Source organism: Malania oleifera, chromosome 8 (assembly GCF_029873635.1).
Source record: "Malania oleifera isolate guangnan ecotype guangnan chromosome 8, ASM2987363v1, whole genome shotgun sequence".
NCBI classification, from domain to species: Eukaryota; Viridiplantae; Streptophyta; class Magnoliopsida; order Santalales; family Ximeniaceae; genus Malania; species Malania oleifera.
Window position 1 is genome coordinate 48749115 of NC_080424.1, and position 17411 is coordinate 48766525.

The 17411-nt window shown below is 37.8% G+C and overlaps 1 non-coding gene across 1 annotated transcript; it reads right to left on the reverse strand.

Moving 5' to 3' along the window:
- Positions 1–7822: 7822 nt before the first annotated feature.
- On the reverse strand, positions 7823–7929 carry LOC131163144 (small nucleolar RNA R71). The gene has a single exon (XR_009138924.1). It is a non-coding gene; the product is annotated as a small nucleolar RNA R71 (small nucleolar RNA).
- Between the last annotated feature and the right edge of the window lie 9482 nt (positions 7930–17411).

Below are 17411 nucleotides of genomic sequence, written 5' to 3' on the forward strand. Positions count from 1 at the left end.
TACCATTACTATACAGATTCAATATCTATGTTCAGACTTGTGCTAACCACCTCATAAGGGAGTGGGAGATGGATAGTCGATGTGGCTTTCAGTGTAGAGTTGTAGATGTTCACCTAGCAGTTCGGACCAGGTGTGGCAGGCCCATTGTACTTACAGATATTTTTGACTCGGCAGTGGTCGGCCAACCATTGTCGAGTCCCGCCTTCAAGCTGCACAACCTGTCATGGGGGGTAATACATGACATTAGCTAGCTATACATCCTGGGTAAATTTTTAGTATTATTAGTTATATCAGAAATTTTATTAACTGTGTGATTTATTAGAAAATATGAAAGTATATGATTATTCAGTATGATATGATGAATGTTTTCAAGTATATGAAATGTACTGTATATGTGTAATTGTATCAAATATTCATGTTGTCACACAATTGTATTTAGTATATTTTCCCTTACTGAGAAGTGTCTCACTCTCAAACATTAAATAATTTTTAGAAAACCCAGAAAGACTGATGGATCGAGGCCATCATTGAGATAGTGTGGTACTACCCTATTAAAAGGGTAAGTCTGAACTAGGATTAGGAGATTTTGATGTGGGATCCTAGAGATATTTTATTTTTTTTGTATTTTTGGGAGATTTTATATAAACACAGTATTTTTGGATTTAATTGACTATAGTATTATGTATTTCATGGTTTGAGAATGTCTTTTATATTTACTACTACTTAGGTTTCTGCTGTGAATGTCAGGTGTGTACCCGTTACCCACGGGTTTGGGGTTGACTTTGATATTGATTATGTTTTAATGTATAATAAGCTAAGTAGGTCATTACAGTTTGGTATTAGAGCCTAGGATACTAGGTTCAATAGACTTTAGAATGCAACAATAATAATACCAGAGTATAAGATGAGGGAATTTGAGGTATAGTTTTGTATTCTAGATGCAAGACTTCCATGGTGGTTTGTGTGATTTTCCTGGGGTGACGATTTCAGGAGGAAAGTCATGGTAAACTATCGTGGGGTTGGTTAAATATCAAGGGAGATGAATTAATTAGGAGTAAATATTATATTGGTTAGGTGATATGTATAGTGAAGGGGCTCTAAGTTAAGTTATTTGTTTTTCAGGATGGACCCTAGTGGCAGTAGTGCCCATGCAAGTGGGAATGAGGGAGTTGGGCCTTCAGGCACTGCAGGCTACGATTCAAATGTAGTTTTACGTAGCGTGGCACAGCAAGTCATGGCTGAGATCGCCAGGAGTTCTAAAGAATAGGGTGGTTCGTCAGCAGGCCACAATAGCTCGATAGAGAAATTCATTAAGATGAATCTTTTATCTTTTTTAGGAGGAACTAATCCTGCAGTCGCTAAAAACTGGGTGTTGGAGATTGAAAAAGTATTTGCAATGCTGCAATGTTTAGAGGAGCAGAGGGTACTATTTGCTACATATAAATTGACTGGAGAGGCCGAGAGATGGTGGATGGCGGTGAAACTCTTAGAGCAGCAGAGGACAGTTCCTGTGGAGATGACATGGGAGCGATTTAAGGAGACATTTTTCAACAGGTATTTTCTAGCTTCGTATAGGGGAGCTAAGATAAAGGAGTTCCTGAATCAGAAGCAAGGATAGCAGACCGTACAGTAGTACGCGGTGAGGTTTATCGAACTATCTCGCTTCGCCCTGTACATTATTCCGGATGAGGCGAAAAAGGTACGACAGTTTGAAAGAGGTCTAAGGGGAGAAATATATAAGCAGATGTCGATAATGAAGTTGTAGGATTTTATCGAGTTGGTTGATAGGGCCACTATAGTAGAGGTTGGGGAGCGATTGGATGTTGAGGAGCAGAGGCAGAAGAAGAGATTCGCACCTTCTGGTTCCCAACAGGGAGTCAGCCGTGGTTCATGGAAGAGAGGTGGCTATTACAGAGATTGAAGGTAGGCGATAGGGACTTGAGGTTTTCAGGGTATATAGCCACTTCCAGCTTGCCAGACTTATGGGAAGAGACACCCGGGGGAGTGTCGTGTCGGGCGAGGTATCTGCTACCGGTGTGGAGAGCCAGGGCATATGATGAGGGATTGATAGGCTCAAATTGGTGTTGATCTTGCTCCTAGACTTGCTCGAGGAGGTTATCAGGCACCACATGGAGGCCAGCAAAGGAATATAGCTCCAGCCAAGGTTTTTGCTCTGACGTCGGGTGATGCTGAGGCGGCCAGCGACGTGGTGACAGGTACGATTAATATGTTTTCATTTAAAGTTATTGCACTATTTGATTCAGGGGCCACACACTCGTTTGCATCTATGGAATGTGTTAAATTATATAGGGCGGACACACAATTATTAGATATTGAATTATTAGTGGCTACACCGACTGGATTAGCGATGAGATGTAGTAGGATGCTCTGTGGTTGTCCAGTTGATATTCAGGGGAGAATTTTAGCTGCTGATTTGGTAGTGCTAGACATGCATGGGTTTGATATCATCTTCAGCATAGATTGGCTAGTAGCTAACTCTGCCATTATAGACTGTCGTGCAAGGGAAATGATATTCAGACCTCCAAAAAGACCAGAATTCAAATTTATAGAGTCACAAGTGAAATCTCTGCCTCAAATGGTTTCAGCTGTTCAGGAAAGGAAACTGCTCTTGAATGGCTATCAGGGGTTTGTGGCTTTTGTGAAGGAAATGTCAGAGAATGAAATAAAGCTTTTTAATATGCCAATAGTGAAAGAATTTACAGATGTGTTTCAAGATAAATTTTTGGGTTTGCCACCTAATCGTAAGGTAGATTTTCCTATAGATCTACTTCCAGGTACAACGCTGATCTCTAAAGCACCGTATCGAATGGCACTAGCAGAGTTGGCATAATTGAAAGATTAGTTGCACGATCTACTTGATAAAGATTTCATATGACCTAGTGTATGGGGAGCTCCAGTACTATTTGTGAAAAAGAAGCACGGGTTTGTGAGGATGTGCATAGATTATAGGGAAATTAATAAAGTGACCACCAAGAATAAGTATCCTCTACCCCATATAGATGATCTATTAGACCAGCTCCAGGGTACACGAATATATTCTAAAATTGACCTCAGATCAGGCTACCATCAGGTAAAGGTGAGAGTAGAGGATGTATCAAAGATGGCCTTCAGGACCAAGTATGGGCATTATGAGTTCCTTGCTATGCCATTTGGTCTGACGAATGCTCCTGTGATATTTATGAATTTGATGAATAGGATCTTCCATCCATATTTAGATCAGTTTGTTGTTGTTTTTATTGACGATGTACTGGTCTATTCGAGGAGCTATGAGGAGCATGAGGTGCATATGAGGCAAGTTTTGCAGACGTTCAGAGAAAAAAAGCTAAACACCAAGTTTAGTAAATGTGAATTCTGGATCGAGGAAGTTGTGTTTTTGGGGCATGTTATCTTAGGAGATGGAATTTCAGTGGATCCTAGTAAGATTGAAGCAGTAGTGAATTGGGCTAAACTAAGGAATGTCCAAGAGATCAGGAATTTCTTAGGGCTAGCTGGTTATTACCGTCGTTTCGTTGAGGGGTTCTCAGCATTGTCAGAGCCTCTAAAACGAATGACTAGGAAGAATGCCAGATTTGAATGGGATGACAACTGTGAGCAGAGTTTTCAGGAGCTAAAGCAGAGGCTAGTTACAGCACCTGTATTGATCATCCCATCAGAAGGTGAGGGTTATACTATTTACAGTGATGCGTCCTTGTAGGGACTTGGCTATGTATTAATGCAGCATGGCAGGATAGTGGCATATGCGTCCAGACAGTTGAAAGAATATAAGAAGAACTATCCTACCCATGATCTTGAATTGGCTATAGTGGTACACGCATTGAAGATTTGGAGGCATTACCTGTACAGCAAGCAATGTGAGATTTTCTCAGACCACAAGAGCTTAAAGTATTTCTTCACTCATAAGGAATTGAATATGAGACGGATAAGATGGTTGGAGTGAAATAAAGATTTTGATTGTACTATCAGTTACCACCCAGAGAAAGCAAATACGATAGCCAATGCATTGAGCAGGAAGTCTGGGGAATCAGCGATGGCAGCTATGGGGATCCAACATCCGATTATAATGGATCTAGAGAGACTCGACAGTGAATTGATCGAGAGTAATCCTTCAGTATGTATTGCCAGTTTAGCAGTACAGCCTACTCTGCAGGAAAGAATTAAAACCACTCAGAAGGAAGACCTAGAATTAGCAGAGGTGATGGTTACGGTACAAACTGGTCAGGGAGAGGAATTCTACATTTTAGATGACAAAGCTTTATGGTTCTGTTCCAGATTGTGTCTTTCTACTGATGCTGGCATTAGAAATACTATTTTGGAAGAGGCTCACAAATCTTTGTATGCAGTTCATCCCGACAGTACGAAAATGTACAAGGATCTGTGAGAGTTCTATTGGTGGAGTGGTATGAAGAAGGAATCCGAGTATGTAGCACAATGTCTAACGCTCCAGCAGGTAAAAGTTAAGCACTAGAGGCCGACAGGTCAGTTGCAGCCACTATTTATCCCAGCATGGAAGTGGGACCATATATCTATGGATTTTGTCTCATGGCGGCCGTCGACATGGCATGGTCAGAAAGCGATTTGGGTGATTATAGATCGGTTGACCAAGACCGCCCATTTCCTCCCTTTCAAGTTCAGCTATTCCTTTAACCGTTTGGCAGAGATTTACATCCAGGAGATAGTTTGTTCTCACGGAGACCTTATGTCCATAGCGTCAAATTGAGACCCATGTTTCACATCACGATTTTTCAAAAGCTTGTAGGAAACTTTAGGGTCTCAGCTATTTTTTTTAGCATGACATTCCATCCTCAGTCAAATGGACAGACTGAGAGGATGATACAAATATTAGAAGATATGTTCCGAGCATGTGTATTAGATTTTGGGGGTAGTTGGACTCAATTCATGCTGCTGGTAGAGTTTGCATATAATAACAGTTACCAGGCCAGCATTAGCCTGACACTATTTGAGGCTTTATACACTAGAAGATGTCGATCTCCTCTATATTGGGATGAGATGGGAGAGCGGCGAGTTATGGGACCAGAGCTTATGCAATAGGCGTACGATAAGGTTCGGCTCATCAGGGATAGAATCAATGCAGCTTAGAGTTGACAAAAGAGTTATGCCGATAATCACCACAGGAAATTAAAATTTGATATTAGGGATCATGTATTTCTGAAGATAGCTCTTTTAAAAGCAGTTATGAGGTTTGGAAGGAAGGGTAAACTTAGCCCTAGGTTCATCGATCCATTTGATATTTTAGAGAAAGTGGGGTCGGGTGCCTACAAGTTAGCTTTACCACCTACTGATTACGCGCTTAAATTGTGTAATTAGGTGTTTTAATTCATGCATTGCAAATGATATTTTGTATTTAAATGCCTAATTACTCTCAATATTCTAACATTGTGTTCTATTTATAAAATTCGGGTTTTATTGAGTAATGTATGAAATTTTGGTGTTTTTTATTGCAGAGTAACTGTTGGAAGCTAAAAAAAACCGACAGTACTTTGCAATTTGTGCGTAACTCTCTCATCCAACCTTTGATTCAGATTATTCAAGATACCATAAAAATATAAGAAAACAATCTACAATTTTTGTGTTTTGTGTTTTGCAAAATACTGGCAGCATCAAGGCCGAAATCAGACGTGAAGTTAGCATACGCCGTTTTATGGATTTTTTCGACACTTCTTCGTAATCTTGGCGTAACTTTCTCATACAAACTCCAATTGAGATGATTCAAAATTCTAGGAAAATGTGAAAAGGAGCTCTACATCTTTTATGTTTTAATATTTGAGAGTTATGAGCTGTAAGAGGGTCAAAAGTGGGCTTGAAAGACGAGGACAGTTCATGTACCTTTGAACAAAAAAAAAGAAAATCAAAAAATCAAAAAATGAGATGTGACCCAGCCATGCAGCCGGGTCATCTCATAAGGGCAGTGTGCGCTGGGTACATACAAAGGAACGACAAAAGAATGGAAAGAAAAAAAGAAAGGAAAGAAATGCAAAGAAAGAAAGGACAAAAAGGAAAGGAATTGGAAAAGTCAAAGGAGGTTTCCTTGTGAGAGTGCCATGTGCAAGAAGAGATTTGGGAAGAGCAGCATGCATTGGGGCTGGAGAGAAGAGAGAGGCCGGACCATAGGAAAGAAAAAAAGGATTTTCTTGGGGAGAAAGAGAAGGGAGGCCAAAGCACATAGGTTTTCTTGGAAAAATTATTTTTTGGAGAGCTTTCTTGTGGTTTTCTTTTGGGGGTGCTGTGAAGATACATACACAGCTAGCAAAGGAGAGTTGGAAGCACGCAAAAATACTATCTTTTCAGAATTGAAAGGCAGCGAACAACGGCGGTGTTCAGGGTGTTCATGACGCGCGACAGCGGTGCGGCGAGTGTTGATCTTTTCCGTACGCTCCAAATTGAAGAAAATATGGTGAAATCTGTTATGTTGGATTTTATTTTCGGAATGAACTAAATTTTTGAATTCTAGGAAAATGATGTAGCCAGTTTCGAACTATGCTTGCTCTTTGACGCTAATCTGAAATAGTTTTCATTAATGTTTTTTTGAGTTATTCTGTGCCTAATGCTTTTAATTAACTGGTCATTAATTAAATGATTTTAGTCTTGTGATTCGCTACCGAAAGGGGGGATTATAGGATAGATCTTGGATAATTCAGTGTAGGTAAATATAGAGATCGAAAGACTTGTATGAACCTACGTAGCATAAAAAAACGAGGGTCTTACTGCGTTCTTGCGTTATTACTTTGCATACTCTTATGTTAAATAATAAACAAGAATACGTTCCGATTGACTATCAAAAGAGGCTTTTGGAAAAATTGGCGATTTGCTAGCAAATAGAGAAAACGAAGTTAAATTAGCTAAATGAGTAAAGCATAGTGAGAAACTAGGTGAAATCAGTTTCCTAGAAGTTTTCACCATCATCAATTTGACACGCGGTATTCAGTTTTAAATTCTCCTGAATAGTTTATTTAAAGTAGCTTTGTTTAAATTTTGTAGTCTAAAATTGTTAATTTTTCTAAATAAAATCAAGGTTAGTAAAATTTCGATACTTGGTAAAATTAAGACATCAATCCCTGAGGACGATACTCTACACATCATTATATTATAAAACTATGATACTATGCACTTGCAGTTTGCACCGGTTAAGTTTGTGGCGCCGTTGCCGGGGATTGAGTTTTTCTTATTTTTGCCAATATCGATACAAAGTAATCTTGGTTTTAATTTAGAATTTATTTTTATATTTTTATTTATTTATTTTATTTTATTATTATTATTATTATTATTATTTTTTGTATTTCTGGTGTGTTTTTTATGTTGGATGCGCAGGACTAGAACACGTGACATTATTCCTTTTGATCCGGAGATTGAAAGAACACTCAGAGCACTAAGGAAAAAGAGGGTATTAGCCATGGAGAAAGGACAAGATAATGCGCAGCCACGCGCCTTGAAGGATTATGTGCGACCAGTTGTGAATGACAATTATTCAGGTATCAGACACCAGCCCATTAACACCAACAATTTTGAGCTTAAACCCGCATTAATCAGCATGGTGCAGCAGGCCCAATTCAGTAGATCGCCACTTGATGATCCCAATATCCATCTGGCAATGTTTTTGGAGATTTGTGATACTGTGAAGATCAATGGTGTTACTAAAGACACCATTAGACTGAGATTATTCCCTTTCTCTTTGAGGGACAAAGCAAGAGGTTGGCTACAGTCGCTACAACCTGGGAGTATTACTAGTTGGCAGGACATGCCAGAAAAATTTCTAGCTAAATTCTTTCCACCTGCAAAAACAGCTCAACTCAGGAGTAAGATTGGTCAATTCAAGCAGCATGATTTTGAATCACTCTATGAAGCATGGGAAAGGTATAAAGATTTGATTCGACGCTGCCCATAACATGGATTGCCAGATTTGTTGCAAATTCAGATGTTCTATAACGGGTTAAATTGGTAAACGCAGACTTTAGTTGATGCTGCATCTGGGGGAACTTTGATGTCAAAGACACCTGAGGGTGCTATTGCTCTTTTGGAAGAAATGGCCTCAAATAACTATCAATGGCCAATTGAAAGAACTATGGCTAAGAAAGTTGCTGGAATTCATGAATTGGAGCCGTTTGCTGCACTTTCGGCTCAAGTAGCTTCTTTGTCTCATCAGATTTCATCTTTGACAACCCAGAGGATACCACAAGGTGCAGAATATGTGGCAGCTACAAGTAGAACAGATTCGAGTATTGGAGCGAGTCAAGAACAGGTTCAATACATCAATAATCGGAACTATAACTATCGTGGTGATCCTTTGCCACAATATTACCATTCAGGGCTTCGAAATCATGAGAATTTGTCTTATGGAAATAGAAGGAATGTGCTACAACCTCCTGCAGGATTTGAGAGTCATCAAGGTGAGAAGAAGATGTCACTTGAGGATGCCATGATATCTTTGGTTGAGGAGACAAAAGCAAGGTTTAAAAAGACAGATGCACGGCTAGACGACATTGATACTCATTGCAACAATATGGGAGCCACTATAAAGAACCTTGAAATTCAAATTGGGCAACTGGCCACGACTATAAATACCCAACAGAGAGGAACTTTTCCTAACAACACAGAAGTGAATCCTAAGGAACAATGCAATGTCATCACACTTAGGAGTGGAAGACAAATTGATAAATCACCAGCAAAGGAAACTATGTCCACACCTACACCTGAAAAGAATGGCCGAAGCAAGAATAAAGGGGAAGAAGAGGAGATTGTGGATGATACACCAAGAGAGATGGACACGCTTCCATCAATTTCATTTCCTGACAATCCTCTTATTCTCTCTACTCCACTTCCTTATCCTCAACGTTTTCAAAAACAAAAATTAGATAAGCAATTTTCTAAGTTTTTGGATATTTTTAAGAAAATTCACATAAATATTCCTTTTGCAGATGCCTTGGAACAAATGCCAAACTATGTCAAATTCTTGAAAGAGATCATTTCAAAGAAAAGAAGGTTGGAGGAGTTCGAAACAGTGAAGCTTACCGAGGAGTGTAGTGCTATTCTTCAAAAGAAATTTCCTCAGAAATTAAAAGATCCAAGGAGTTTTACTTTGCCTTGCACTATTAGAAATTTATTTTTTGATGAAGTTTTATGTGATCTTGGAGCTAGCATTAATCTTATGCCACTTTCTGTTTGCAGGAAATTGGGACTTGGAGAGATGAAACAAACAACCATTTCTTTGCAACTAGCAGACCGATCCATCAAGTATCCACGTGGAATCATAGAAGATGTATTGGTAAATGTGGATAAATTTATTTTTCCTGCTGATTTTATGGTGTTAGATATGGAGGAAGACCAAGAAGTCCCGCTAATTCTTGGCCGACCATTCTTGGCCACTGGAAGGGCTTTAATTGATGTTCAAAAGGGTGAGTTAACATTGAGAGTGGATAAGGAAGAGGTTATGTTCAACATCTACCAAGACATGCGATTCCTAGAAGATCCAAGCACTTGCTTTCGGGTAGATGTCATTCAGCAAGGTGTAGAAAAAGTCTTTCAAAAAGATGTACAACTTGATCACCTAGAATGATCCTTGCAGCAGATTACAACACAGCAGCGTGTGGGGAGGCTAGAACCTACGGTAGCAAGGATAGATTGTGTAATCTCTAAAGGAAAGATGCAACAACCTATATCTCTAGATTTGAAACAATTCCCTGAGCATCTTCGCTATGCATTCTCGGGTGATGCGTATGAAAATGCAAAAATCTACAAAGAGCAGACGAAGAAGTGGCATGAAAAACAAATTCTTAGGTGTGAGTTTGCTCCAGGACAACAGGTTCTACTCTTCAACTCACGATTAAAACTCTTCCCAGGGAATATATTCAGAGTTAATGGTTAGAGATTGAAGCACTATTATGGAGAACAAATGGAGAGGAACTGTGCATTTATTCCTCTTGGTGATCCTGGTTGATGAAGATTGAAACGTCTGGCTGGAGACGTTAAAACAAGCGCTTATGGGAGGCAACCCAAAGAGTTTTTCTTTTGTTTTTTTCTTTTATCTTTATCATTTATTAATTTATCTATGCACTTTTGAATAATTTAGATTTTCGATGCAGGTTCATTTGGCATGAGTACAGAGCTGAAAATTAAACTCCTCGACGGATTCACCAATAAGTCAGGGAAGTTTCTTTCTTTTCTTCAATCCTTCTCATTTTTGAATAACAGTGAAAAAAAAATGTGTGTGAATGATGTTACTTATGCCCTTCATATACCTGCATATAACCCAGGAGTACACATTGGGTCATTTATGTGTAGTTTCTATTTATATGGCTAAACTAGGAATCGTAACTCATTGAAAGTTGATTGGTAGTGCACTTGTGTTAATTTGGCTATATAAACTTTTATATCTACATGGTATCTCTTGAGGCTAAAAAAATACACGTTCACGTGACTTGTAGCACTTAGGGTTCCTTGTGAACACTGAGAGAGCGCCCGTGGAGACTTTGACACCTTGTGAGGTACTGTTGAGCCATTTATCGCTCTTTTGAGTTTTGACGTCAACTCAGAGTTCATGAAACTCAACTTTCCCTATTTTTTTTTCTGGATACTCTTTGTACACTAGTATTGGTTTTTGAATTGCTAGCCTAGAGGTGACATCTAGTGGGGAGATAAAAACTTAGGTCTTGTAGCCTACTCAAGATGTGAAGGCCGAAGCACCCCTAGAAATAGACTTATTTCATGGACTCTTGTTCGAGCTTAATGCACATGGGTGGTATGAAACAATAAAAGAAGTGTTATGATTGTCCTAATTGACCATGAAAAGAAAGAAATTGAAAAATGAGCAGAAGAAAAAAAAAGAGAAATAGAAATACCCTACAAGAGGTGAAAGATTAATACCTGCTCCACACAACTACAACAAAAGTCAAGGACAAGATGCATGTTATCCACATATGAAGACTCTTCACCCGCCTAATGCCTCAGATGTATTCACGCCTAGTTTGTGAATAAGTTGATCTAGGGTGGTCTCGGTTGGACATGGCGAGTAGGTGAGAAGATGCTAGGGTGATGGACCCGACACCTCCTAAACAGGCTTGATCCTTTTCAGACTAGTCCACTCCATACATTTAGCATTTATTCCTTACAGTATGTGGGATGTTTGATCATGAAACTCCTCCTCACATACGATGAGTGAACCCATCCTTTTTGAGTGTTTTTGAGAGTATACCAGTTAGGCCGAGTCAAAGCGACAGTTCTTTAGGTGTCCATGGATATCCTGGGTGTAACGAGTCACACACATTACACGTGCTTCAAGATTTCGCCTATTTATACTTGAATTTATATAGCTACATTAACTCTGAATTGCGCTCGCTGGTTAATTTTACGTGAGTTTACCGTTCTTAATGGCTATATAATGATGAGATTTACATGAATGACTTACTTCGGAGTTGCGTGAATTGGGTATGAATGAGTTTGTGTGTAATTTGGTGATATTCCTGTATGTGAAAGGGTATAGTTGTGTTGCTTGTGTATTCATTCATTGAAATTGGTATGACACCACCCTAAATTGCATTCACGTTATTTGCTAGGGACTAGCAAAACTTTAGTTGGGGGGTGTGATTATGCGCTTAAATTGCATAATTAGGTGCTTTAATTCATGCATTACAAATGATATTTTGTATTTAAATGCCTAATTACTCTCAATATTCTAACATTGTGTTCTATTTATAAAATTTGGGTTTTATTGAGTAATGTATGAAATTTTGGTGTTTTTTATTGCAGAGCAACTGTTGGAAGCCAAAAAAAACCGACAGTACTTTGCAATCTGTGTGTAACTCTCTCATCCAACCTTTGATTCAGATGATTCAAGATGCCATAGAAATATAAGAAAACAATCTATAATTTTCATGTTTTGTGTTTTGCAAAATACTGGCAGCATCAAGGCCGAAATCAGACGTGAAATTAGCATATGCCGTTTTATGGATTTTTTCAAAAATTCTTCGTAATCTTGGCGTAACTTTCTCATACAAACTCTGATTGAGATGATTCAAAATTATGGGAAAAGCTGAAAAAGAGCTCTACATCTTTTATGTTTTAAGCTTTGAGAGTTACGAGCTGTAAGAGGGTCGAAAGTGGCCTTGAAAGAGGAGGACAGTTCTTGTACCTTTGAAAAAAAAAAAATCAAAAAATCAAAAAATGAGATGTGACCCAGCCATGCAGCCGGGTCATCTCATAAGGGCAGTGTGAGCTGGGTACATACAAAGTAAAGACAAAAGAATGGAAAGAAAAAAAGAAAGGAAAGAAAAGCAAAGAAAGAAAGGACAAAAAGGAAAGGAATTGGAAAAGTCAAAGGAGGTTTCCTTGTGGAGAGTGCCATGTGCAAGAAGAGATTTGGGGAGAGCAGCATGTGCTGGGGCTGGAGATAAGGGAGAGGCCGGACCATAGGAAAGAAAAAAAGGATTTTCTTGGGGAGAAAGAGAAGGAAGGCCAAAGCACATAGGTTTTCTTGGAAAAATTATTTTTTGGAGAGCTTTCTTGTGGTTTTCTTTTGGGGGTGCTGTGAAGATACATACACAGCTAGCAAAGGAGAGTTGGAAGTACGCAAAAATACTATCTTTTCAGAATCGAAAGGCGGCGAACAATGGCGGTGTTCGGGGTGTTCGTGACGTGCGACGGCGGTGCGGCGAGTGTTGATCTTTTCCATACGCTCCAAATTGAAGAAAATATGGTGAAATCTGTTATGTTGGATTTTATTTTCGGAATGAACTAAATTTTTGAATTCTAGGAAAACGATGTAGCCAGTTTTGAACTATGCTTGCTCTTTGACGCTAATCTGAAATAGTTTTCATTAATGTTTGTTTGAGTTATTCTGTGCCTAATGCTTTTAATTAACTGGTCATTAATTAAATGATTTTAGTCTTGTGATTTGCTACCGAAAGGGGGGATTATAGGATAGATCTTGGATAATTCAGCGTAGGTAAATATAGAGATCGAAAGACTTGTATGAACCTACGTAGCATAAAAAATCGAGGGTCTTACTGCGTTCTTGCGTTATTAATTTGCATACTCTTATGTTAAATAATAAACAAGAATAGGTTCCGATTGACTATCGAAAGAGGCTTTTGGAAAAATTGGCGATTTGCTAGCAAACAGAGAAAACGAAGTTAAATTAGCTAAATGAGTAAAGCATAGTGAGAAACTAGGTGAAATCGGTTTCCTAGAAAATTTCACCATCATCAATTTGACATGCGGTATTCAGTTTTAAATTCTCTTGAATAGTTTATTTAAAGTAGCTTTGTTTAAATTTTGCAGTCTAAAATTGTTAATTTTTCTAAATAAAATCAAGGTTAGTAAAATTTCGGTACTTGGTAAAATTAAGACATCAATCTCTGAGGACGATACTCTGCACATCATTATATTATAAAACTACGATACTGTGCACTTGCAGTTTGCACCGGATTGTCTCTTAACTTCGTCGATGAGGTGAGGTGGCTCATTGACAAAGCCGGATTGATGATCTGAGGCCACCACGATGCTCCTCAAGATGTTCTCTCTAAATTTTCCAGAGCAGATCATTGGTGGGATTCAGTTGAAATTCATCCCTGGTTTAAGGTAAGATTTTTTATGCAAAATTTGGTCTTGCCATAGCTATAGGAAATGTTACTCACGGAAAAATACTGAAGTTTAGTTCTAAGAGTTGTCATTTTCAGGGTATTGAACAAGAAACCCTGCAGGTGCAGGATGACCATATTTTAGTGGGTTTCTTTTCAGTGTCAGGTAAGAAAATAAATTAAAGCAGTTATTTTTCATAAAAATTATTATTATTTATCAGCAAATTAATTTTCAGGAAAGCATGTATTATATTTGTATATTATGGAGAAAATGCATATTTGGGGAAAACTGCTATTATGTGGAAATGTATATGTATGTAGGAGATCCCAAAAATTATGATTTTAGAATATATTTTATAGTTTTATACAGCAATGTGTGACATGAATATTATTTTACGTGGAAAGTATTATGATATGGCAATTTATGAATTAAGTATGTTTTCAGGAATTGTGAAATAATGCAGTACATTATGGTTTCAAAATACATGGTAAATGAATTATTTATTCAGAATGATGTGTATGAAATGTTTGGCGCAAGGCCGTACGTATGATTTTGGCGCAAGGCCACAGATATGAAAGTAAACAGCTCAAGGCCGTATGTTTTTACATTATTACAGAACATGCTATCAATATATTTACATTAAACTGTATATTATCATGTATTATGTATTATCAGAACCCGGATGATAGTTTTAGTTCAATTACAGGAGCACGATACCGTTATTATATAGATCGGATATCAATGTTCAGACTTATGCTAACCACCCCACAAGGGGGTGGGAGAGGGATATTCGATGTGGCTTTCAGTGTAGAGTTGTAGACGGCAGTTCGAACCAGGGTGTGGCGGGCCCATTATACTTACAGATATTTTTGACTCGGCAGTGGTCAGCCAGCCATTGTCGGGTCCCACCTTCGGGCTGCACAACCCGTCATAAAGGGTAATACATGACATCAGTTAGCTATACATCCTTGGTAAATTTTTAGTACTATCAGCTATATCAGATATTTTATGAACTGTATAATTTATTAGAAAATACGAAAGTATATGATTATTCAGTATGATATGATGAATGTTTTTAGGTACATGAAATATACTGTATATGTATAATTGTATCAAATATTCATGTTGTCACACAGCTGTATTTAGTTTATTTCCCCTTACTGAGAAGTGTTTCACCCCGGAACATTAAATAATTTTCAAGAAACCCAAAAAGACTGCAGATCGAGGCTATCGTTGAGATAGTGTGGTACTACCCTGCTAAGAGGGTAAGTATGAACTAGGATCAGGTGATTTTGATGTGGGATCCTAAAGATATTTTTTTGTATTTTTAGGAGATTGTATATAAACACAATATTTTGGGATTTAGTTGACTCTGGTATTATGTATTTCATGGTTTGAGAATGTGATTTATATTTACTGCTGCTTAGGTTTCCGCTGTGAATGTCAGGTGTGTCCCGTTACCCATGGGTTCGGGTTGACTTTGTTATTGATTTTGTTTTAATGTATGATAAGCTAAGCAAGTCATTACAATTAGGGTTCTAGTTCACTTCATAAAAATGCACAAATATATCTAATGTGAACTTATTCAAAAACTTTGTCTTGAATATTAGATCAATCAAAATCAACAACTTTCTTTCAAATATTCATTCACACAATGATCTTTGTAACAAGCCAATACATATATATATATATATATAATATGATTTTCAAAGATCACAAACTGAATATATTGTTTTCAAGAAAATATCTCTAAATATATATATATATATATATATATATATATATATTTATGAACACCAAGGATATTTAATCAAGTGTTTTAATATATATAAAATATAGATCATTTAACTAAACACACACTTGATTCAAATCTATTTAACCAATGATGAAACCCTTTATCAAGTAGTGAACTAGTTAAAAACAATCTCTATATGGATATTAGCACTCAAGATCAATCTCTCAAATGATATTCAATAAGAGATGATGATATGAGAAACTCTTGAAAACACTAAATGGATTAACCAAACCTCAATACCAAGTTAAAATCAAGATGTGTAAATGAATCCCCTTTGATTTTCTGAGTTGATTTGCCCAAGCTTGATGAGTATATGCAAGAGTGCAGGCAATCGTATAGCAATGTGTTCAAAGTTCTCAAATCTCTTTCAAAAAGATGTTCTCTTCTCTTCTCGTTGATCTTAGCTGATGCTCTAGGGTTTAGATGTTCAATATACAGGTGCTTAACCCTTAGAATCAATCTTGACCATAAGATTAAAAAATATCTCGTGAGTTCTCTTAATAAAAATTAAATTTTTAAGTTTTCCCACAAGTTCAGGCGACTGAGGTCGATGCTCAGGCGACTGAAGTTCCTTAGTGCTTTGAAAAAAATCAACCTGAATACAGGGTTAGGCAACTGAAGTGGAGTTCAGGCTCTAGAAGTGACAACTTCAGGCGACTGAAGTCACAGGTTCAGGCGACCGAAGCGTCTCGGCCAGATTCTTTGTTTCACCATTAATTCTTTAGGCGACTAAACTTAATCTTCAATCTCCTGAAGAAATTCTTCAGTCGACTGAGGATAACTTCAGGCTACTGAAGTTCCCATTTTCATAATTTATTCTTTCTAATTTAAAATTCTGTTTTGCTTTATTTCTTGGCTCTTTTATAAAAATATTTTCTAGGGTTTTAAAAATATTTCTAAGTCCATGAATGTCCCCTAATGATATTCATAAGATGCATGAGTCCTAAAGTCATTCTAGGATATATGTTGAGCCTCAAATTAAATCATATGAAAAAGTAAATACATGAGTTCTAAGTACCCGTTCCCATGACGTTCTTGAACTTGTCGCTTGCATCTTCATTCTTATACTCTTTGAGTTCCATGGATCTGTCAAGTTGTATATACTTTATTCTTTATGGCTTCCATGACTCGTTATCCTTCCATGCATGCTTAATATAGTTCATATTCACAATCTCAATGCATAGATCAAATACCAAGTGATTTGTCATTATCAAAATAAGATTGGACTCATAGAGTCAACAATAAAGCTTGTAGTAGCATTTGTATTTACTGTTGTGGGAAAGTCTTGTTGGAAGCCTAGGGTGAAGTCTTCAAGTGTTACGTCTACAACTATATCGGAGTTGATGGCAGAAACTGAAACTGCAATCGGGAAGTTCAAGCAACATTGCTTGGACTTGGTGTTTGTCTCCAAGTGCTAGAAAGGAGACAGTCCCAACCGAACATTCTAATATTAAGGTGGATCTTGACCTTATAGGTCACACTCGATTTTGACTAATGACAAAGACTCATTGTATCTAATGGGTCAACTAGTTGACCACAGCTCGGTCGACTAAACCATTATAGTTCATTTGACCCCGGTCGACCGAACCTCCTAGGAGTCAATTTTTTGACTACCTGATTGATCGAGCACACAATGAACTCCAAAGCTATGGTCAACCGAGGGTCCTCGAGAGAAGTCCCAATGGTCTGGTCGATCGAATCACCCAGTTCAAATATCCCTAGTCGATCGAACCGTGCAAGTTGGGAAAATCGCCTCTCCTGGTCGACCGACCCTGAAGTTCAAAATTGGCTTGGTCGACCCAGCCATATGAACTTCGGTCGACCGAAAGTGTTCTAGTCGATCGGGTTTCTCAGGTTGCCCTGAATTTTTTACCATGGTTAATTTTTTAAAACAGGGTTAAAATAATAAAAATATCATTAATCTTTTCGAATAATCCCAATCTTGTCCCCAACATTTATAATTCTTGGGGTGTCTATATATACCCCTTCATTTGGGAAAATTAGTAAG